Source organism: Monodon monoceros, unplaced genomic scaffold, assembly GCF_005190385.1.
Source record: "Monodon monoceros isolate NGI ecotype Baffin Bay Population unplaced genomic scaffold, NGI_Narwhal_1 Super_Scaffold_16, whole genome shotgun sequence".
NCBI lineage: Eukaryota > Metazoa > Chordata > Mammalia > Artiodactyla > Monodontidae > Monodon > Monodon monoceros.
This window is the reverse complement of record NW_021703772.1, coordinates 47099723-47122946: the sequence shown is the minus strand read 5'-3', so window position 1 is coordinate 47122946 and position 23224 is coordinate 47099723. Positions and strand designations below refer to the sequence as shown.

The 23224-nt window shown below is 41.1% G+C and overlaps 1 pseudogene; it reads right to left on the bottom strand.

The window, feature by feature from the left end:
• Positions 1-18591: 18591 nt before the first annotated feature.
• LOC114896563 lies at positions 18592-18957 on the bottom strand (annotated as a pseudogene).
• Between the last annotated feature and the right edge of the window lie 4267 nt (positions 18958-23224).

Here is a 23224-nt window from a genome sequence, read left to right as displayed (position 1 = left end):
TTCTCCCACTCTAAGGCTTGTCTTCTCATTTTCTTGACATTGTCTTTTGCAGAGCAGAAGTTTTTAATTTTAATGAACTCTACCTTATAATTCTTTCTTTCATGGATCATGCCTTTGGTGTTACATCTAAAAAGTAATTGCCATATCAGAGGTCATCTAGCTTTTCTGCTATGTTATCTTCTAGGAGTTTTATAATTTTTATATTTTACATTTCTATATGATACATTTTGAATTAATTTTTGTGAAGGGCATAATTATCCTTAAAATGTTCATGGGATATTTTGTGATGTCCCTTCTTTCAATTCTTTCTTGCTTCTCCTCCTAGTATTCCCATTATGTGTATGTTACCCCTTTTATCATTGTCCCACAGTTCTTGGATATTCTGTTCTGGGGTTTTTTGTCTTTTTTTTAAAGTCTTCTGTTTCCTTTTCAGTTTTGGAGATTTCTATTAACATATGCTCAAGCACAGAGATCCTTTTCTGAGCTGTGTCCTGTCTACCCATAAGCCCATCAAAGGCACTCCTCATTTCCATTACAGCTTTTTTATCTCTAGTATTTCCTTTTTATTCTTTCTTAGAATTTCCATCTCTCTGCTTACATTGTCCATCTGTTCTTGCATGCTGTCTACTTTATTTGTTAGAGCCCTTAATTAGCATATTAATCATAGTTGTTTTAAATTCCTGGTCTGATTATTCCAACATCCCTGCAATATCTGAGTCTAGTTCTAGTGCTTGCTGTCTCTTCAAACTGCATGTTTTGCCTTTATAACCAGACATAATATATTGGTTAAAAGGCACTGTGGTAAATAGACCTTTAGTAAAGTGGTAGTAAGGTGTGGGGGAAGGGGAAGTGTTCTCAGGTCTCAGTCTTTCAGAGAGCCTGTGCCTCTGAACTGTGAACTTCACAAATGTGTCTCAGTGTTTTCCCCCAGGTGGGACAGAATGGCTAGAGGGAGATGGAGTTAGCTACTTCCCTTCTCTCACATGGAAGGCTAAAAGGGATTGGGATTGTGTATTTCCTTTCTCCCACGTGGAAAGCTAGAATGGGCTAGACTTGGGTATTTCCCTTCTGATAAAATCTCAGTAGTTTAGGCTCTGTAAAATAGTTTCTCTTGTGGGCAGGACTTGTTAAGAAAAAAATGCTCTTATGTATTTCAAAATGATTTCTTTTCTCCTCCTCCTTCCAGAAACCCAAGCGAATTTTCCTCTGATATTCACTGCAAGAACCAGGTCAAGCTCCTGGAGATAAAACTCACAAAATTGTGGGGACCTGCTGATGACTGGGTCCCCCTGGAGTCTTTAACTCTCAGGCTTGTGCACACTGAGCCTCCAGCAATTTGTCAATTACAGTTCAGGTTTTCATATCCCAGCACCCAGTTCTCATGAAGGTTTCTGCTCCAGTAAGTTGTGCTTCTCTGTATTTACCTGTCTCTCCAGTTTGGGAGGTAGTGGTTTGCCCATGACCTCACTTCTCTGATGGAGCTAAGAAAAATTGTTGATTTTTCGATTTGTTCAGCTTTTTACTTGCTGTCAAGACAGAATGACAATTGCCAAGCTCCTTACAGGCCAGATCAGAAACCAGAAGTCTGTTTTTGTTTTTAAGATAGGAATATTACAGAATATGTGTCTACTGATGGGAAATGATTTGTGGGGGTAGGAAAATTGATGATACAGAAGAGAGGGTATATTTGAAAGAGAGAGATCCTGGAGAAGGTGAGGGGATGGGATCCAGTGCTCAATAAGGAGCTACTGGATTTAGATAAGCACACAGACATTCATCCATGGTGAAAGGTCAGGCAGAGTACATGGGGCCCAATGCAAGTAGGTCAGTAGATGTGGTGTGGGGAGTATGTGGAAGTTCTCTTCTGACTGCTTCCATTTTCTCAATGAAATGGGAAACAAGTCATTACAGAGTGAAGACTGGAGAAGTGGCAACAAAAGTTTGAAAAGAGGTAAGAGGTAAAGTAATTAAGAAATGAACTGACTGGGAAAGTAGAGTAGGCTTTCAGGGCTGTGCCAAAGCATGAATCTGAAGGGAGAATAATCAGCATGGTCATTAGTCTTCAGCTATGTTCAGCTTTTTTTTTTTTTTCCTGGGGTAGATATATTTATTTTGGTAACATACATTAAGCAGCACTAATTACACAGTAACTATAAGGTAACTAACATGAAACCACAGAACTGTAACTTTGCCACAGCTGCGTGGACTTGGGCCTTTATGGCTGAGCACATTTTCAAAAAACTGGATTGCCACCCAGAGCTATGCCAATGAAATCTGTTAAAATGAGTAAAGCTCTCAAGTGGTGGCTCACCAGAGTACCTTGCAGCTGACAGATGATGGGCAGGACATGTTAGTTATAAAGTAGTTACAGCCTAATTCACAAAAGTTACCAACTGTTTGTCTTTCAGAAAGAAGCAAGAAGTTAGGAAATTCCTTGAATTAGCGCCTATAGCACCTAGTGTGTCAGGTGGGAGTGCAGAGGAGGGCTGTTAGAGCAGTGTCAGAAGGACCCTGGTGGGTCAGGCAGGGAAGTACAGAGTTGAATTTAACCAGAGAGGAGTTTGGCAGCAGTGCATGAAGGCGAAGAGTATACACTCTGGAGTCAGACTGATTAGATTTAAATCATGGTTCGGCCACTTGGAAGCTAGGTGGTCTTGAACAAACTGCTTACTCTCTCTGTGCTTCAGATTCCTCACCTGTAAAATGAGTATAGTCTGTTTCCCATTTACAGAGAAACTAGGAGCATTTAGAGGAGATCTTTTACATGCTTCCACCACCCTGTCTCTCAACCTACCTGCATCTGGGCCCACGTACTCTGCCGTATACTCAGAGGGTGTTGTTGATTGAATAGATGGACAGTTCTAAGCACTGAAAGAAGAGGAGACAAGGGGAAGGGAGGGGAGGAGAGGGGAAGGGCACAGAGAAAACACAACAGAAGTGCTTTATTATCTTCTAAGAGGGTAAGATGGAGGAATAAAGTAGCAAGAAAGCTGAGGATATATACAACTGAACGATTAAAGTGATGAGTGACGACTGAGGTACTGAAATCTTGCTAGTTTAGATCTCAACAAAAGTGCAGGAAACTCCAGTTAGCTTTAGGGAAACCCCTTCATCCAAAAGAACATTCTGGAATTTGATTTGAGCCTAAATGAAAGTGAGGCAGACTTGAAACACATGATCTCTCATAGAGTTCAATAATGAAAGGAGAAACATGTGCCAAGAAAATGACAAATTCTTAATGCAAATCAGAGAAATTCTGCAGCTTTGTTGAAAATGGTCTTTCTTTTTTCTGCTGTAATTACTTTAGTGGTGTAGGATTGACTATAATCCCTGCTCAAAAGCAGCCTTAGAGCAGTTTTTATACTACCAGTTTCAGGAATCTAGAGTTACATGGCGGCTTGCCTCATATCTTAAGTATTTCATGTTCATTGGCCACAAAATAATTTCCATATTCTCATTTGTTGAAGAAAAAGCAGTCTTGGTAGTTGTCCTTATAGAGTTCCACCAGTTTCTTTATTTTCTGTTAATTCAGTGACTATATCATGTTTGTCCTGAGGACCTTTGTTTCCTAATATATCATAAGGGAGTCTAGTGGAGAAGAAAGAAGAGAACCATTTTAGGAGGTAGCAAGGCATTGGGCACTCATACAGATGAGCAAGTGATGTTTAGTGCTTAAGAGTGTGGCCTCTGAAGACGGACTGCCCAGGATCAGCACCCACCTCTTTTCACTACTATCAGCTGTACATTCTTGGAGATTTCCCTTGGTGTTCTCATTTGTAAAATGGGCATCACAATAGAGTTAGGTGTGAAGATAAACTAATATATAAAATGTTCAGAGTAGTATTTGATGCAATATGCACTCAATAGATATTATATATTTCAATTAAATAAATTACACAGGAATGGACTGCAGTTTTCTGTAATTTTCTTCTTAAGTCCCATGCCTTGGGATTGAGCATGTCCAAACCGCATTTGAATACTCCCATCCTTTTATTGTTTTTTGTTTTCTTTTCTCAAATAACCCCGAGCTTGTCCCTAGCAAAAAAAAAAGTCTGCTATCTTAAAGATATATATATGGAAGAAAAAGGTGAAGCAGAGATTTTCAGGTAGGATCATGAGTTCATATATTCTACCATATACTCATTGGGTTATTGTTCAGTTAGAGTTGAGTTCATATGTGTAAAGTGCTTAAAACAATGCCTAGCTCAAGTGTTTTTTTATCTGCTAGGAGAGAAAGAGGAGGAAGAGAGTAGCAAGGACTCTGAGGGAGAACTAGCTCCAGTGATCCAAATCAATTCTAAATCCTGTCTGTTTTCCCTTAACTACCTTGGGGATACATCCCCTTACCTCCAACTTCCCTGAACAAACTGTGCCCCCTGCTGCAGGACCCTGTAGGTGCTAGTTGTTTCTGCCTGGCATGCTCTTACCACAGGCAACCCACCCCTCTTTCACTTTGTCACCCCTCTTCCTCCTTCAGATCTCTGCTCAGGTGTTGGTTCTTCCTGAGAGAAGTGGGTTTTTTTGACTTCTCAGTTAGGTCTTCAGTCCTTTGTTATAAAGAAACTTATCTTCAGCTGTAATCACGCTTGTGATCATTTGGTTAGTCTGTCTACTTGGGGTTGCAATCTGTAAAAATCTACTGAACAGTGACTGACCGCTGCTCCCATTCTCACACTTTGAAAGTTTTCTCCTCCTTCCTAATTCCTTCACTGTTCATTCTTGGACAGTGACTTAAAGAAATAGCCAGAGGAGAAAAGGGGCTGGGGGCTATATCATCTTGTGGCTACATAATTGGGGCAAAGGCAAAAAAAGCATAAAGTTCATTAAAAAGTGTGGGATACAAGAGTTGGGAGTATTCGTAGAGATTTTCTAGTCCAACTTCTTGGTATTGACAACATAGGGTTAAAACCCTAAAGTCAAGGACTTTAGCCAGTTATCTTCCAGACCACAGCTTCATATACAAATAAAAAATATGTTTCAAACTATAAGAGCTTAAATGTGACTCATCAACATCTGCTTTCTTTAAGTGTTTTTTTCCTCAGAGACTAGAAACCGCTTACAAGGATAGAAAAAATTCCCCCAACTTAACACATGACAAAAGAGAAGTCTTTTATGCCATTTTTCTTTTTTAATTCCCTTGTTTTCCATCTGAAATGACTTTATCACAGGACTCTTTCGTGAGGAATGTTTGAAAGGATTTATTGAATCATAACTGTGGAACTGCTTATTTAAGTTTGCTTTAATTAAGGAAATAATCAAAGTAGCATCTACTTTCAGTGGAAAGTTATCACATTTTGATATTGACCTAGCAAGTAACCCAACTGTTAGAGGACTCTAGCCTAAGGGGAGAAAAAAAAAATCAAGGTTTGTTTTGAGAGTATTCCCTTTTTGTCTTTCTCTTTTCTTCCTTCCTGAGAAAGAGAAAAGTTGTCTTGAAGCTACCTCCTTGCTACCCGAATCCTTCCATAAAATTTCTTCAAGCACATGAGCCATGCACTGTTTTAAACATTCTTTACTTTCCCTGTACATCTCATTCCCTCTGATAAAAATAAATGGCGGGCTTCCCTGGTGGCACAGTGGTTGAGAGTCCGCCTGCCCATGCAGGGGACACGGGTTCGTGCCCCGGTCCGGGAAGATCCCACGTGCCACGGAGCGGCTAGGCCCGTGAGCCATGGCCGCTGAGCCTGCACGTCCGGAGCCTGTGCTCTGCAACGTGGCGAGGCCACAACAGTGAGAGACCTGCGTACTGCAAAAAAAAAAAAAAAAAAAAAAGGCAAAATTTAATCAGAGAGCACAGTTATTGTTAATAGGCTAATATCCTGTCTCAACAAGATAATAACATCCTTCACACAGTTAAAATCCAAGTTCCCAGAAAGTCCCTTGGGAATGACTCAGGTGGGAAAATTCAGACATGGCATCAGACTCATGGATTGAAATATATTTGAGCAGTTGAGCCTTTCTCTCCTTATCATTTAAATGACACTGTGTAGACGGCTTCCTGTACTTGACTTTGGGCAGGGTTGACCTGGAGATTAAACAACTGCGTAGTTACTGCCAGTAGAACAACCTAAGAACCTTAAGAGTACAAAAAATCTGTGCAAATTAAAAGTTGCTTCCTACAATAGACACCTTAAACAAAGCTAAAAGACAAAAGATAGACATAAATGGCAATCAAAGGATTGTTATATAGTATCTAGACTATATGAGGAATTTCTATAAGTGAAGAAAACATGAACAACCTAATAGAAAAGCAATCAAAAGTTGTAAACAGGAAACTCATAGAAAATTTAGTGCAAATAATCCAAACATTTGAGAAGCTAGTCAACTTCATTTGTAACCAAGAAAATGCACACTGAAAAAGCAATGTGATAAGTTTTTCATCTGCCAGATTAACAAATATTTAAAAGTTTAATCTTATCAAACTTTGGATAGGAAGTAAGGAAATTTTTTTTTGTACTACTAATGAGTGTGTAAAGTGGTAATGGCATTTGTAAGATTCTGCAACACTTAAAAGTTGCCCTCTGTGGAAACAATTTCACATCTCCCTATTCATCCTACAAAATACTTCACATATGCATAATGAGGCATCTACAAGCGTGCTCATTGCAGCATCATTTGTGCAACAAAATGTTAAATGGTATTTCTCTGTTGTCTTATTCCCCAAACTGAAATCAATAGGTGCTAGCCGTCTCACACTGTAGAGAGATCCACTAAGGATCCGTCAAACTCAGTGCCTAACAGTACCTGAAGCTTCAGCCATGATATTGGGGCCATGTTGAGAAATAGTCCAAGGGGACAAGCCAACAAGCAGAGAAAGCATCTGGGTCTTTCAAGATATCATTAAGCCAATGGCACTAAACTTTGGAGCAGTTCTACCTGGGGATTTGTTGTTTTGAGGTAGTCAGTATTGTTGAAGGCATTTTTAGTTAGGCTTTCTAACAGTCCTTACCCAATCATCCACTAACCTCTAAAACCTGGTACAGTATCTTTTTCACTGACTTTAGTGTTCCATCCACAGTCTTCCTCTCCACTTTAAGCTCTGTCATCCTCCCAAGGATAGACACTAAGGTACGATTCATGAAAATACTGAAAGCTAACACTAAATATTAATAAGAGTATGTTCTGAGCCCTTATCAGGTGTCAGATGTGAGATACTTTACATATATTATCCCATTTAGTCCTCCCAACAATTCTAAAAGTTGGGAACCAATATGACCTCCATTTTACAGATGAGAAAAGAGATGTGGAAAGGTTTAGTAACTTGCACAGGGTCACCCAACTGAAGAGTGATAGAGCTGGGGCTTAGAACCCAGACCACTCTGACTGACCCACTGGATCGTATTCCTACACAACCTTTCCTCACTGCTTTCTGGACTTTGGAAGCTGAGCTCCACTTCACGAGGTGACCCCCCTGACACGGCCCCTCTAGACTTCATCTCACTTGGTGTTGCTCCACTTCTAAGATCTTAAAACCCCTGAGAATCCACATTCTAATCTCAACTTCAATTCCTTCCATATCTTCATGATCACCTAACCTGTTTTTAATCCTAATGGTATCCATATGTGTCTTGAACTCTTTCTTTTCTTCAACATATTCTCCCTGTTCTGGGTTCATTTGTTATGTCAGGTATATACCAAGCCATGTTAGTAACTTACTGTTAGTTACCACATGGCATCCCTTGCCATTTTTATGTTCCCTCATTTCTGCCTCAGCATTATCAAGTTTAATATAATGCAAAATATGCTTTCCCTACTCTTCCTCCTGAAGATTGATCATTTCTAGGGAAAGTCAATAGATTGGGTCTACAGGATATCATTAAACCAATGGCACTAAACTAATTATCTAATTTCAGCTAAGCTCTCTACTGCCCCAGAAGTTATTGAATTCAGCTACAGTCAGCTCTGCACAGCAGCCTTTCCATACGGCTTTCCTTGTCCTTCAGTTCCCACCCACTTCTGGCAATCTCTCAGAACACTGTAGTCACTTTCTTGTTTACCAGTAAGATCCAAGATAGCTGATGGAGACCTCTTGCAATTCCATTTGCTCCATCTTAGTATCTCTTGGTAATTTTAATCTGCCTACTCCTTTGCTTTACTCTGGCCTCCAAGAGAGGCTCATGTCTCTGCTTTTACAAAGTTCAACCTAGCCTCTATTCCCATTCTTCCCTGTTTCCTCTGGGTCCCTATTCCACCAAGGACCTCTCTTTTTTTTTTTTTTTTTTTTTGTGGTACGCGGGCCTCTCACTGTTGTGGCCTCTCCCGTTGTGGAGCACAGGCTCCAGACGCACAGGCTCAGCGGCCATGGCTCACCGGGCCAGCCACTCCGTGGCATGTGGGATCCTCCTGGACCGGGGCACGAACCCGCGTCCCCTGCATCGGCAGGCGGACTCTCAACCACTGCGCCACCAGGGAAGCCCTGGTTTCTACTCTTGATTCTCTTTCTAAAACTGTTCTCTCAAGGTCACCAATTACCCCATAATTGGCAAAGCCTACAGTTTTTCTCAAGCTTTTATGTACCATTTAGCAATGTTGAACATCCCTGTCCTTCCTGCAGTGTCCTCCTTTCTTGGGACTGTGACGGCTATCATTCTACTTCTGCATCACTCATCTTTTCTTATGAATCCCTTCCTGGCCTCTCTTCCTCCTCCCATCTTCAATGAGCAAACACCTGGTAAGGTTCATCAGGCCTCCTTATTCCCTATACTCTCTCAAGGTTCTCAATTATTATCTCTATGCATGTATTCTAAAATCCATACCTTAAGGCCCCAAACCCTAAATTCCCAATAAACAGAGCAAAGTGCCCTCTAGATATCTTCAATTTATATTTTAAAACATCCATCTATCTTATCTATTTTCTAAGTAAACTACATATTGAGAAAATTCTTTAAAGAACCCACAATTAATAGAGAGGTAACAACCAAATATCTACCTAATGCAATGTAGTTGTAGTATTAGTAGTAGCAATGTAATTATAGTAATAATACCTAACATTTAGAATCTTGACTGTATGTTGAATACATTCAAGAACTTGTTGAATCTTCACAAGAGCTCTGTTTGGGAGCTACAAGTGCTATCCTCTTAAGAAGTTCTATGCATAGATCATCTCATAAGTCTTTACAACAACCATAGTTGTAGTTATTCTTATTATCCCCCATTTTAAAGATGAGCAAACGAAGGTTTAAAAAGATTAATCACACAGCTAGTAAATGACAGAGCCAGTATTTGGACCTGACTCTGTAAGGGTGATGATGATGGTGATCGCTATCGTTTCTTAGCACCAACTACATGTTAGGACCTGTGCAAGGTAGGTACATATGTTATCTAACTTCGGAAGTCTATGACATAGGTTTTCCTTTTGCAATGTTAGGAAACTAAGGCTGAGAAGGATTAAGGTAAAAGCCCTAGGTTACAGGGCTAATACATTGTAAAACTGGTGTAGTACATTCAAGGTGGCAACAAATTCTTTGCAGAATTGGAGGTGGAGTCTATTTCCCTACCAATTGAAGGACAGAATGGAGCCAGAAGTGACTAGAGTTATTCACTTGAATGTCCCAGTAACATCTCAAACTTAGTATCTAAGTCTGAGCTCATTGTTTTATCCTTCTAACACAAATCTTTTTTTATGTGCTTTAATCAGATAAGTCAAGGCTTAGAATCATACAAATAGGGAATTGAATCTCAATTCCATCTCAGTTATTCCCATTCCCTTATCTCTGAATTGAAACTGCCGTATGTATCACTGCCTGATTCATCTTCTTTAAAAGCAACTCTAAAGTGAGTACCTTGTTCAAAAATTTTCCATGTGTTTCCACAGTATGGTCAAAGCCTGTCCAGCCTCTTCCCCAACTTACTTATACTCTAAGTTTCAGCCAGAATGAATTACTTGTTGTTTCTCCACAGATATCTCCTTGCCACCCTTCCTCTCCTGACACACATACTCATGCTTTTCTGCCTTTATGGTATTGCTGTGTGTTTAAAATGCTCTCTCCCTCCCCCATTCAATCTGTCAAAGTAATAACCACATTAAATACTATCTCTTCCATGAGTTTTTTTTTTCCTGATGCCTCCAGAAGGAAGTGATTTCTCCCTCCTTTGAATTGCCCACAAAATTTGCTTTTCTTTTTTATTTTATGTATTTATTTATTTATTTTGGGCTGCATTGAGTCTTCGCTGCTGCATGCGAGCTTTCTCTAGTTGTGGCGAGTGGGGGCTACTCTTCGTTGCCGTGCGCGGGCTTCTCATTGCATTGGCTTCTCGTTGCGGATCACGGTCTCTAGGCGTGTGGGCTTCAGTAGTTGTGGCACATGGGCTCAGTAGTTGTGGTGCACGGGCTTAGTTGCTCCGTGGCATGTGGGATCTTCCCAGACCAGGGATCAAATCCGTGGCCCCTGCCATTGGCAGGCGATTCTTAACCACTGCACCACCAGGGAAGTCCCCACAGTTTGCTTTTCTTATTTTAATTATTCATCCTGTGTTATAGTTACTTATGAAAAGTTATCATTCTTTTTACTAGATTTCAAGCTCCCCGAGGAAAAAAAGTTATCTTAGACATTAATGTATCACCTACAGAAACTTCTGCGAACCTTACACATAGTAGGTTTTGAGAATTTGGGGACCCAATAAATAAAATATTATTCTCCCTCTGAGTCAAAACCAACTGAGAAAAAGACATCCTAGTCATATGGTGGAGACATATAAGCTTTGTTACTGCTAAAAAGTAGATTGGAAAATAGGTCCAAATAACGGATATCATAGCTCTAAAATAGTACACTTATCATCTACCTTGTCATGGAAGAGCTAGACAAACTCAGATCTTCCCCACAGGGCCAGGCCTGACTGTTGGTGGAGAGCCACACCAGAATGTATCTGGTCGGCACAATGACAGATCCACTGACCACACAGCCCAGGTCCTTCTCCCAAGCCCTCTAGGGTGAGAAGTGAGTGACAAGGCAGCGACCTGAGGTATTTGGCAGTTGAAGTCCCTCCACATGACAACTTGAGGATTGGCCTTGAGGAAACGATGAAAACTGAAAGGACAGTCTATCTTCAACTAACACCCAACCAGATTAACCAGATTTATGGAATAAGGAATAGAAGAAAAATGATTTAATATAGAGAAACTTAGAGAGGTACATGAAAGTAATAATAATGAGAGGACTGGGGGGCAATATATGCTGAATTTTACAATGAGTTAGGACATTGTTCCAAGCCTCTAGAAAGAATGTACTAATATTCCTCTATAAAGAATGTACTAATGTTATCTCCCCTCTACAGACAAAGAAACTGGGATATAGAGAGGTTTAAAAATTCGTCCAAGCTCACACATCCAGTAAGTGGTAAAGCTGGGATTCAAACACAGTCTCCCTCTAGAACCCAACTGTTTATAAGCCGAGAAATATTAACGACGCTTTTCATATTGCTGTGCTACCTAAACCTCCCCAGCTCATACGCCACTTCCCTACCCCCAGCAATTCCAATAACTCGAAGTTTCTCTTTGTCACAGTTAGGTTATCATTGGTTTGGGAGTCTGCAAATGAAGAATGTCTGTTATTGTGTGATCAGACCGTTAAACGGTTACATCAATAAAGAAACCCCAGATTGCTTTCCAGAATCTAGATGCCCTTCAAGTAGCAAAAGGCATCCTCCAGTCATTCTATTTTTTTACTGCCCTGGTTTTCCATTGTAAAATGTGTCTTTAAGTGATAAAATCTCTTGTCTGGAGATGCCTCCTCTTTACTCTCACTCCCATTCTCCAGCACATGAATGTGTTGGGTTTTTAGAAGTTCAGTTTACTACTAAGATACTTCACTTAACTAAGAACACATGATAGAGACTGTGTGGCATGTAGGCATTAGCCTGGGAATGAAAAATTCCTTGCTGATTACATGCAGACCTGACAGGCTAGACTGATTGTCTCTTGGGACTTGCTGAGTTAGCACTACTCAAGAGCAATGTGCTATGAAAAGAAGTAGGTATCCACAGCTCCCAGTTATTGAGGTCAGTTGCCTCCTATGCTGCAACCAGTATGAAACTCCAGAAAGACACTGGCACACAAGCCTAACACCAGATAACAAACTGTGCCCAGCATTACTGCAAGCAGGGATGTGACTGCCTCCACTTGAGAAGTCCCAGAATACCCTAGGATGCCTGAGTAGGATGGGGTAGGGAGGGGAATCAGGGTAAGGTGAAGAGAGCAACACACCTGGACTGATTTTTTTTTTTTCAGTACCCGGGCCTCTCACTGCTGTGGCCTCTCCCGTTGCGGAGCACAGGCTCTGGACGCACAGGCTCAGCGGCCATGGCTCACGGGCCCAGCCGCTCCACGGCATGTGGGATCTTCCCGGACCGGGGCACGAACCCGTGTCCCCTGCATCGGCAGGCGGACTCTCAACCACTGTGCCACCAGGGAAGCCCCTGGACTGATTTTTATAGTGCCGCAGTCATTGCATTGCCTTTTGATGGCTGCTTTAATGAAAAGCAAGGTTTAAATTATCTTTGGAACGTAGACAAAAGCTGGGTAGAAACTGATATGCCCCACTGTCTTTGAACAGCCCTTCCTAAACCATAGTCGAGGCCTTGGACACCCCTTAGGAAGAGTGACGGTTTCACTTAGCTGCTTAGGGAATGTCTCAGTATCTGCCTCCAACCTTCCATGCTTTATCCCACTGGCTTTGTTTTGGCATATACAGTGTCATTAGTATTCAACAATATTTATTGAGCAAGGAAGGAAATAAAATAACACAGTCCCTACCTTCATGAAATCTGTAGTCTAGACTAGAGGGGAATACACATTCCTGTGTAAAGCACTTAGTCCTTACCTCATAGTCCTACCTACACTGATATTTATTATTATTATTATTATTATTATTTCCTATTGCTTCTTGCCTATTCAAGCTTCAGAGAATTCAGCTTCTCTGCTTATTCCTCTTAGATTTATATCTTGTTTGGACTCTGATTTTTTTTTTTTTTTTTTTTTTTTTTGCGGTACACAGGCCTCTCACTGTTGTGGCCTCTCCCGTTGCGGAGCACAGGCTCCGGACGCGCAGGCTCAGCGGCCATGGCTCACGGGCCCAGCCGCTCCGTGGCATGTGGGATCCTCCCGGACCGGGGCATGAACCTGCGTCCCCTGCATCGGCAGGTGGGCTCTCAACCACTGCGCCACCAGGAAAGCCCCTGGACTCTGATTTTGCTTCCTGGCATTGTCTTGTATCACCCTGACCTCCATGTTTCCCAGACAATTGGTCAATTTCCATATGTCCCTCCATCTCTATCTCTCTGTCTCTCAAATACACACACAGGCTCCTGCCAGAGGATCAGAGCTCAAGTTCAGTGCCTCAGATTTAAATGGATACTTCTCAACCTTTAAATTGATGACTTTACACCTTAGTTCTAATTGAAAGGGAAAAAAATTCTCTGTCCTTCTCTGGAAAAAATCGTCTGTGCCCAAAAGAATAATAGTATGGGCCTATCTGCTAAAAAACAGACTGGTAAATGATTAAAATTAATTACTAGAAATTTTGTTTCTATTTAAAATGGGAGTGGTGAATGAGCAATTGTTCTGTTGAAGGATTGTATACATTTTTCCAGTCAGCAGGATGTTGTTCAAATGTGTTTCTAAAGAACACGAGTTACAATGATTTCACACTTGCCAAAAAGAATTATAATTCCTGTTTTGAAGCCAGTGGAAGCTCAAACGCTTCTGACTGTTTCGGATCTGACTGGAAACAGAGCCCTTAAGTGAATGAATCAGTAAATAAATCATTTATTAATACTGACATTATGTGGGGCAATCAGCTAGACCCCTGCCTTCTAGCAGCTTGCGGGGTAACGGGGAGACAAATGCGTTGATATGAACAACATCATTGACACTAAAAAGTAGTTTGAATTATATCCAATGAGTAGGATCACTCAGTACTGCTAAGACTCTCTAAACTGGAGTGTGGAACAATTACTAGTGCCCTTTAGCCTCTAAGGAAGTTTCACACTTAATGCCAAAGCAAGGGTATGTTTCTCAGGGTTCCCACTGTGTATAATACAGTAGCATTTCAACAGTGCCTACAACACATGGCAAGAGAAAATAATGGGTAGTGTAGTAAACATTTTTTTCTGGCTATGCACATCTATTTACCCTACTTCTGGTAACAGCCCACAATTTATGTTTGGGGATTGACCTCCCCTCCCCGCTCAGTCCATGTGGTTCCCGTGCAGATAATTCCACTTTCAACTCTGGAGGGTGTTACGTGACCCATACTTGGCCTGAGCCAAGTTACTAATTCACAAGCAGGTCAATCATGCTAATGAGACTCCAGGACTTTTGTTGGAGCCATCAAGGTGGCAGACTTCTTCTTTCCTGCTGGACCGCAACCAGAAGCATTGTGAGACCGGGGCTGCTGCAGCTCTCTTGTCACCAAGGGGAGACTTAGAATGGAACATGACCATGTCACACATGAATCTTCATATGGAGATTAAAAAGACAGAAGCCAAGAGCTTCCTTCTCCTGGGTTTTTCAGTTATGCAAGCCAGTAAACTCCTTTCTTAGTTAGTTTGTGTTTGAGAATATTGTGTTTTGGTTTTACCTAATGCAACTGGCAAGTGTGGTTTATTTTCTCTTAGGCAAACAGTGGCTGATTCAGGAGCTAGTCCTTAAGGAAACTCCCTTTGTCTCAAATCCACTGAGTCAGTGCTGTTTCTTCTCCAGAACCCATGACTCACATGGCTGCAGCCAAGGTTGCTGCTCCCCCTGAGAGGAAATTTCAAGTCAGATTTTCTTTACCACCCACCTGACCTTGGAAGTTCCCCAAGAGCCAGTATAGTTGGGATTCTATCACCTTCTCCCACCTTCCCACCTCATGGTACTGCCCCTTACTTGTTGTGGGACCTTGGAAAACCCTCTCTTTGCCTCCCCCTTCTCCTCTCTTACTGCCACCCCTGCTGGAGTCCTTCCTCTCAGCACTGATTGTTGAGGAAGTGTCTTGCCTCCCCATGGAAAATGTGAGCATCATCTCCTAACATTCTGTTCTGTGGACAAGTAGTAATTGTTAACATATGTTGAATGCACATTAGAGACCATGACTGCTAAAAGTTTTACATAATCCTTTCACCAACCCTGACCTGTCAGTTTATTATTCCCACTTTACAGGTCGGCAAGTGGAGGCATAGATCAGTTAAATAAATTTTGCAAGGTCACACAACCAGTAAGCATAAAATGGGAAGGAATATCACATCCTCTTGTGAATCTTGGTGTGCTTTTCTGGACTCCACCCAGATACTGGTAATTCATGTACGTCACAGGACTGGAAGGGGATGTGGGAGAAGGAGCCCAGGGTCAGGCAGAGACAAGATGATTCAATTAAGTAGAGATAAAGTAAAAGAATATATGTAAGATATATCTGGGGTGGAAAAGAACAGAATAATAATGGAAATAACATTTCAATAATAATGGAATAACTTCCAATTTGTAATTGTTCATAGCAAAGACTATTCTGGAAAGATGTGATGCCTCACAAATTCATGTATCTTTTATCTTTGAAAGGCACCTTTCTGGAAACCTTATCTTGTTATGTGCTCTATCAACATTCTTTTCCTATCACTGCATCTTTACATATTTATTCCAACTCAGCAAATGTTTGTTGCTTGTTTATTACGTACCAGGCACCACGCCAGGCATGGGGATACAATCTCTGGCAAAAAAGGGTTAGTGTGCCTGAGTTAATGGAGCTACACTGTCAATCTATATATTATACAAATAGGTGTAAGCTTACGAAAGAGAGACAGATGGTCACAACTACGAGAGCCTAGGATAGGAGATGTGCCCAGTGAAGGAGGCCAAGCAAAAGAGAAAGAAAAAAATAAAAGATATATTTGGAGGACATTTGTTCAGGCTCTTAGTCCTCACGTTGGTTTCAGTTGAGACACTCCCCTTCATTATTTTCTTTCTTATCCTTAACTTCTTTTTTTTTTTTTTTGGTACGTGGACCTCTCACTATTGTGGCCTCTCCTGTTGCGGAGCACAGGCTCCGGACGCGCAGGCTCAGCGGCCATGGCTCACGGGCCCAGCCGCTCCACGGCATGTGGGATCTTCCCAGACCGGGGCACGAACCCGTGTCCCCTGCAGACTCTCAACCACTGCGCCACCAGGGAAGCCCATCTTATCCTTAACTTCTTAACACTTTTACATCCTCTGCACTGAATGTCCACACTTTCCCACAACCCCACACTCACAGTGCCTGCCTTTCCATACCCTTTCTCAAGCTCCAAGTCTCCAACCTTGGTCCCAATCAAAATGTATGCCTTATGTCTTTGTCCCATTCCCCAAGGCTTTTTCTGTTTTAAAATCATTGTACAGATGTGGCAAAGGCTGCCAACTGCCTGGCCAATGTTTGCTGATCCCTGCTTCTTTAGTATTAGGATTTTTACTTTATTTGATTTATTAATGTGCCTACCTGAAAATACTGTATTTCTCAACCTCCCTTGAAACTAGGTGTGGCCATACGACTAAGTTCTAGCAAAGGAGATATAAGCAGAAAGGTTACATGAAAGCTCCCAGAAGACATCCTGAAAAGGCAGCAAGTGTAGGCTGTTTTGCCTCTCCTTCTTTCCTATCTCTTTCTCTTTTTTAGCTGGCTAGATTATTGATACAGTAAGTAAAGTTTTTGAAAAAACACACTCCTAATTACTCTTTCTGTGTCTCTCAACTCTCAATGCTCTACTTAGGAACACTTAACACTTGTAACACCAGATGTGTGGGTTTTCCACATGCCGATCGGTTCTGTGACACCAGCTGTGTGTTCTAAAATATAACTCAATTCTGACACTACCTGGAGATAGCGTCACATCCCACAGGTTAAGGGTTCAGTCCCATAGACTGCCACTCCCACACCCCCACTGATGCCAGTCGCAAGCCCAGGTTGTCATCTGTGCTTCTGACAGACAGCTGTAAATCAGAGGTTCCCACAACCCCCTCCATGCGTTCAATTAATTTTCTAGGGTGACTCACAGAACTCAGACAAACAGTATACTACTAAATTATCAGTTTATTATAAACGGAAACACTGCAGGAACAGCCAGGTGGAAGAGATACACAGGACAGGTATGTGGGAAGGGGCGAAGAGCTTCCATGCCTTCTCTGGAAAGGCCACTCTCCCAGCACCTAGTCAGGGTTGGTTACCCTGGCAACCAGCTTCCATCGTTATGGGTTTTCCAAAGTCACCTCGTTAATATAAACTCTGATGTAGTTGAAAGGTGCTTGTTATGAATAACCAAAGATACCTTTATCTCTCTGATCACTTAGGAAATTCCAAAGGTTTAGGAGCTCTGTGCCATAAACCAGGAAGAAGACCAAATATATATATTTCTTATTATGAATCACAATATCACACGGTGGCTGGAGCCTGAGCAGCTATTTTGATCCTTGAGGTGATCTTGGAATGGAAGTCGCTAGGAGATATCCAACAAGAAAAAAAGGAGACTGAATTTTTGAGGGTGTTTTGGAGCTGGGTTGCCGTAATGACCTTAGGCTCTGTAGCTCCCTAAGGAAAAAAACTCTGATCATGTTTAAGCCACTGTTGTTATGCACATCTGTTACACTTCTAGGAATACCCCTTAAAAGAGGACATATCATTAGCATGCAGCTTTTTTGCTCTTCTTTACTTCTACTTCTTGCCTGGAACGTGGACACCAGAGCCAAAGCATTGGTAGCTATTTTAGCCAACTCTGAAGATGATAAATAGAAAGAGACAGGGTGCCTGATGACTGGAACTGCCTTGCCAGCTCTGGACTTATTTTCTGTGAGAGGAATACAAAATTCTCTCTTGCTTGAGCACTAGTATTTCAGTTCTTTAGTACTCTAGCAGCTGAATACAATTTATAACATAAAATCTGCAATTCTATAAAGAATCTCCTGTATCCACCTAACACAGCAAAAGCTTTCGTTTCCTTTTTTTTTTTTTAATGTCTATTTTTTTTAACTGGGGTATAGTTGCTTATGTTGTGTTAGTTTCTGCTGTACAGCAAAGTGAATCAGCTATGTGTATACATATATCCCCTCTTTTTTGGATTTCCTTCCCATTTAGTTCACCACAGAGCATTAAGTAGAGTTCCCTGTGCTATACAGCAAGTTCTCATCAGTTATCTATTTTATACATAGTAGTGTATATATGTCAATCCCAATCTCCCAATTCATCCCACCCACCTTTACGGCCTTGGTGTCCATATGTTTGTTCCCTATGTCTGTGCCTCTATTTCTTCCTTGCAAACAGGCTCATCTGTACCATTTTTCTAGATTCCACATGTATGCGTTAATATACGATATTTGTTTTTCTCTTTCTGACTTACTTCACTCTGTGTGGCAGTCTCTAGGTCCAACCACATCTCCACAACTGACCCAGTTTTGTTCCTTTTTATGGCTGAGTAATATTCCATTGTATATATGTACCACATCTTCTTTATCCATTCATCTGTTGATGGCCATTTAGGTTGTTTCCATGTCCTGGCTATTGTAAATAGCGCTGCAATGAACATTGGGGTGCACGTGTCTTTTTGAATAATGGTTAAAAGCTTTCTTTTTTGTGGTTTTACAACTTTATTTTATAATCAGCTGTTAGCCCTCATCCACATTGGCTGTAGATCTTTGACAGTAGTGATAGGTACGTAGATAACCAACATATAGAGCTTGCTTGTTTGGTGAATCTTCATCCTCGTTACACTTTCTGGACAACCACACATGGAAACAGTATAGGACATTCCTATTCCTTTGGCCCAGACAGCTTTGTTGAGCCTGGTGTGAAAGTGCACATCTGGAGTTCCCATCTCCTTCATGGCAAATTTCCAGATCTCTCTGAGTGCCTGAGGGCCCCACTTCTTGAAACCCACTTCGTGGATGAGCTGGTGAATGTCAAGGATATATCTTCTGGTCTCTACCTCCTTGATGGCAGAACCATTCTTCTTTGCCTGAGCCATTCTCCAGGCGCAGGTTGGAAAGGAAGAGAGTGAGGTATTGTGGGAGAGGGAAAACATTTTTAAGTTATTGAAAACTCTTTGTGATTATTGTTGTTAATGCCAGCATCATAGTTCATTGCATAGGTGCAGCATGATTTAAATATACAGGGCCCCATTTTCAGATGTTCACAACTTTTTCTTTCATCTACTTGCCATTCTAATCCATACTTAGAAAAGTATCCTACATTCAAGTATGATTATTACACATGTCATAACCTACCAATACTCACAGTTTTCATGTTTTCAGTTTTGTCACACCAGGCTATTTCATGAAGAAAGTTAAATTGGGACTGAATAAATGTAGGGCACTGAGAGGCGCCCTCTCCACCTGCTAAGGGATGAGAACTTGGGTACCCTATTAAAAGCAACTGCATTCTACTCCAACAGCCACTCAGTGCACCTCTCTGTGATCTACTACCCGGCTGCTATTTCAAAACTTCTGCTCTAGTATTCCTGATTCCAGACTTTTGCTTGATGACTAGGTTTTGTCTATTTGCCAGATCTCTTCTGATGACACCTCATTTGCACTATCTGCCTGGATTTTCATTTTCCATTAGAGGCTGTATCTCTGTCTGCTGCATTTCCTACAGCCTGGGTGCCAGTCTCAGCCCACTCCTGTGTCCAACATGGGCCATTCCAGGTGTAACATCAGGTAATCTCCCTGAGAACTCCTGTAGTATGTTTTACTTACTTGGATGAATTTTGTTCAAGTGTCTCCCATACTTGAATTTTCCAGACTCTCAGGCCTTTGACACCAAGCATGATATTTGGGGGATAGTTTCACTGTTTTCCTATTGGCTGCAGAGCCATATTCTACTTGTTCTGGTTGCTCAAAACTACTTTCCAGGGGCTGGCCTCTTTTCACACTCTGCTTTGCCTTGTTTCCAGATAACATTTCTAGAATATTTGGACTCTGTGTCCTATTTGACCATCATTTATGCTCTGTACTTTGAAAGCTTCTTTCCATTCCCCTAAACTATGACTTTGATTTGGACTTTGCATACCCGGGCTTCATGAGACTGAATTTGCAATACCAAATTTAGCCTATGATATTTGACCCTTTATCCTGGAAACGGAAAACCTGTCCTAGTTTACCACCCATCTTGCTAGCTTTTTACTAATTCCCCTCCTTCCCTTAGGATTAGCTTCCTTGCTGTCAATTTGCCACCTTTACGGGGGAGAGGTATATTGGTAGATCCCAACCCCTGGGTCTCTCTAGTTTGCTAGGAGCCAACCATGACAACCAAAGCTGCTATTGCATCTAGCAGGGAGAGAATAACCAAGGTAATTTGGTGATTTGCAGTAGTCCTGTCAAATTGTTGCTGTCATGAAGTGTCAACGGTCATGTCAGAGATCAATCCCAGGTGAATCCTGACAATACCAGTGATAGCATTCAGCCAATAAAGGTTTACATTATTCAGATTCTGCTACAGTCGGCTCTCTTCTTCTTCTCCCTAACTATTCCACCAATCCTGACAAACAGGCTCTTTATAGATGATTACCCCAAACTGAACAACAATGACAACTGAGAGTTTGCTCAGGTTTATTGCTCTAGAGGACTGTCCCTAACCAGATTACGGAAACACTGTTACTCTGTGCCATATCCAGGTCAAGGAGCTAGATATTTTTATATCAAACTTCTCTTATGAGGTTTGTTGTATTGGACATTTAACAAATACTTCATTGTCTTCCGGTAATACAGTCGCCAGTGTAAGGACCTATAAAGGTTATTGTTAATAAAAACTTATCATTTTGCCCTTCTTATAGATTAGCATTATTTTGCAGGTATTTATCTCTGCATTCCCAGGATCTCAATGCAGCTATACTCATATTGTTCCTTCCCCACTTTTTCTTATGTCTCATGAAAGCCATCTCATGCATAAAGTGCTTAAAATGTCAGCAAACACAAAGAAGAATAGAATGTGAGAGTTATGTGGTTGATGCCATATGCTAAACTGTAGTGAAATGAACGCGCTATATCTGTCTTTCTAACTAATCCTGATTACAGGGCAAATTGTGTCTCCTCTCTTCCAAATATGCTAGAACCTCTGAAAAGGTGTTTATTAAAATCTGAAGTATGCACCTAGGGGTTTAAGTGATCTTACACAGCTAACAAGGACTGGCCTTGCGTTTTCTGCTTTTTGTGTTTTGAGTGTGTGATTTGATTTTACTTTTTGTCAGGGAACCAGACCTGGGAGAGTCAAGGGCACTAGCTTAAGCTGGGCCGTCAGCGTGAAGCTGATCACACAGATAAGCAGCTCTGGAAGAATGTCTGAAGTTAGTCATCAACTAGAGAAGACAGTTTGGTCACCCTTTCGGGCCATAATTACATTCTATTCCAGTGACCAGTGGTAATTAATTGTACTTTGTGCCCAGTGTAAAAATAGACACATACAGGAGAAAGCGCAGTATCTGGTAAATGCCACGGGCATTCTTGGAATTCAGAATAGTTTCTTTAAATGGTGCAAAGGAAGTGGAAGCCTCGATTTCTTCCAGAATGATATCAAGTTGTAACAGGCAGCTGACCTGTAATAGTGCCCTCCCCCCCACCCCCAAATGAGCCTTTAAGTTAGGTAACCTTTCGTAACAAAAACAGAAGCTTTACAAAATAAAGCATTAACATGGCTTATATTCTCTCAAAAAACATGTGAGTTGTACAGGCTACACAAAGCTTCACCTAGATAAGCACTTTGGAAGAAAGGCAAATAAATGTGCAGACCATTTCAGATACATTGAAGAAAGCTAGAATAAAAGAGCTAGAAGAAACAACTTAATTTGATCTTTTATTTCTTGATGGAGAAACTGAATTCAAGGAAGGTATTAGGACCTGCATAAGGTGAATGGCAGAGGTTGGATCCAACCAGGAGCCTCTGAAAGTGAATCAAGAGCTCTTTCTACAATATAATACACCCTCATAGCATGGAATGAGGAATAATTAATTTTTCCATAGTCTGGAACTCTAGAATCTAGAGCCTAGGGGAATTCAAAAGCAGTTAACATTGTTTTCTTTAGGGTTAGACTTTTCATTTCTTCCTTAATTCAGACATTTTCATGCAGCTAATGGAAATAAGACTGCAGAGTCTTTTTGGTTTTTTTCTTGTTTTGTTTAAAGTATTCTAGACTTTAGCCATCACAGTACTAATGCCATGATTTTTGACATATTTGCATATCAACTCTACTACGTACTTTTTTTTTTTTTTTTTTGCAGTACGCGGGCCTCTCACTGCTGTGGCCTCTCCTGCCACGGAGCACAGGCTCCGGACGTGCAGGCCCAGTGGCCATGGCTCACGGGCCTAGCTGCTCCGCAGCATGTGGGATCTTCCCGGACCGGGGCACGAACCGGTGTCCCCTGCATCGGCAGGCGGACTCCCAACCACTGCGTCACCAGGGAAGCCCCCTACGTACTTTTTTATAAAAGTATTTAAATTTTATTTTAAGAGGATATATATCCCTACCATAAATGGAAAACAAAAGGAAAGAAAACAGAATCACTTGCCATAAGTAGAAGGCAACATTAGAAATGAATACAAAGCAATGTTACTAAATTCTCAGTAGATACTGTTGTCTCCCCTAGTCCAAGGCCTGCCTTCTTTGTTAATAAAGGAAGATTAATACAAATTAGCACCAATCTGAGACTTAACTTTTGTTACAATCAGAAAGACTCAAAGAAAATTGAAAAGGGAGTAAAATTCTTACTGTGATTCACTTAGCTAACACTTCAAATAACCTCTTTAACCATTGGTTTAGTTTGGAGAAAACTACTACAGTGAATGCATTTACTACCATTAATACTTAAAATTAAGGTCCTTTAGGATTCTATTATTCCCTGCAAGTATCACATAAGAGGCAGTATCACATAGTGGAGTCCCTGGATATATTTAAATACATGGTAGCTAAGGTATATGCAGGGTTTCACCTCTAATTTGATTTGTTTGGCTTCATATCCTGGCTTTACTACCAATTATCTGTGTGACCATGGACAAGTCATTGTTCTCTAAGCTTCAGTTTCTTTATCTTTAAAATTGGAGTAGTGATAGTATTTGTTGGGGTGGTTACAAAGCTTTAAAGGTCTAATGCATATAAAAACACATAGTGAGTGCTTAATAAATGTTAGCTTAGTTATTATTATATTGTACAGTGCAATGCTATACTGTGGGCTCTGTAAGAAAATGTATATAAGCCTTTCATGGCAGGAAGAGTAAATTACCATAATTTAGAACAAATACAT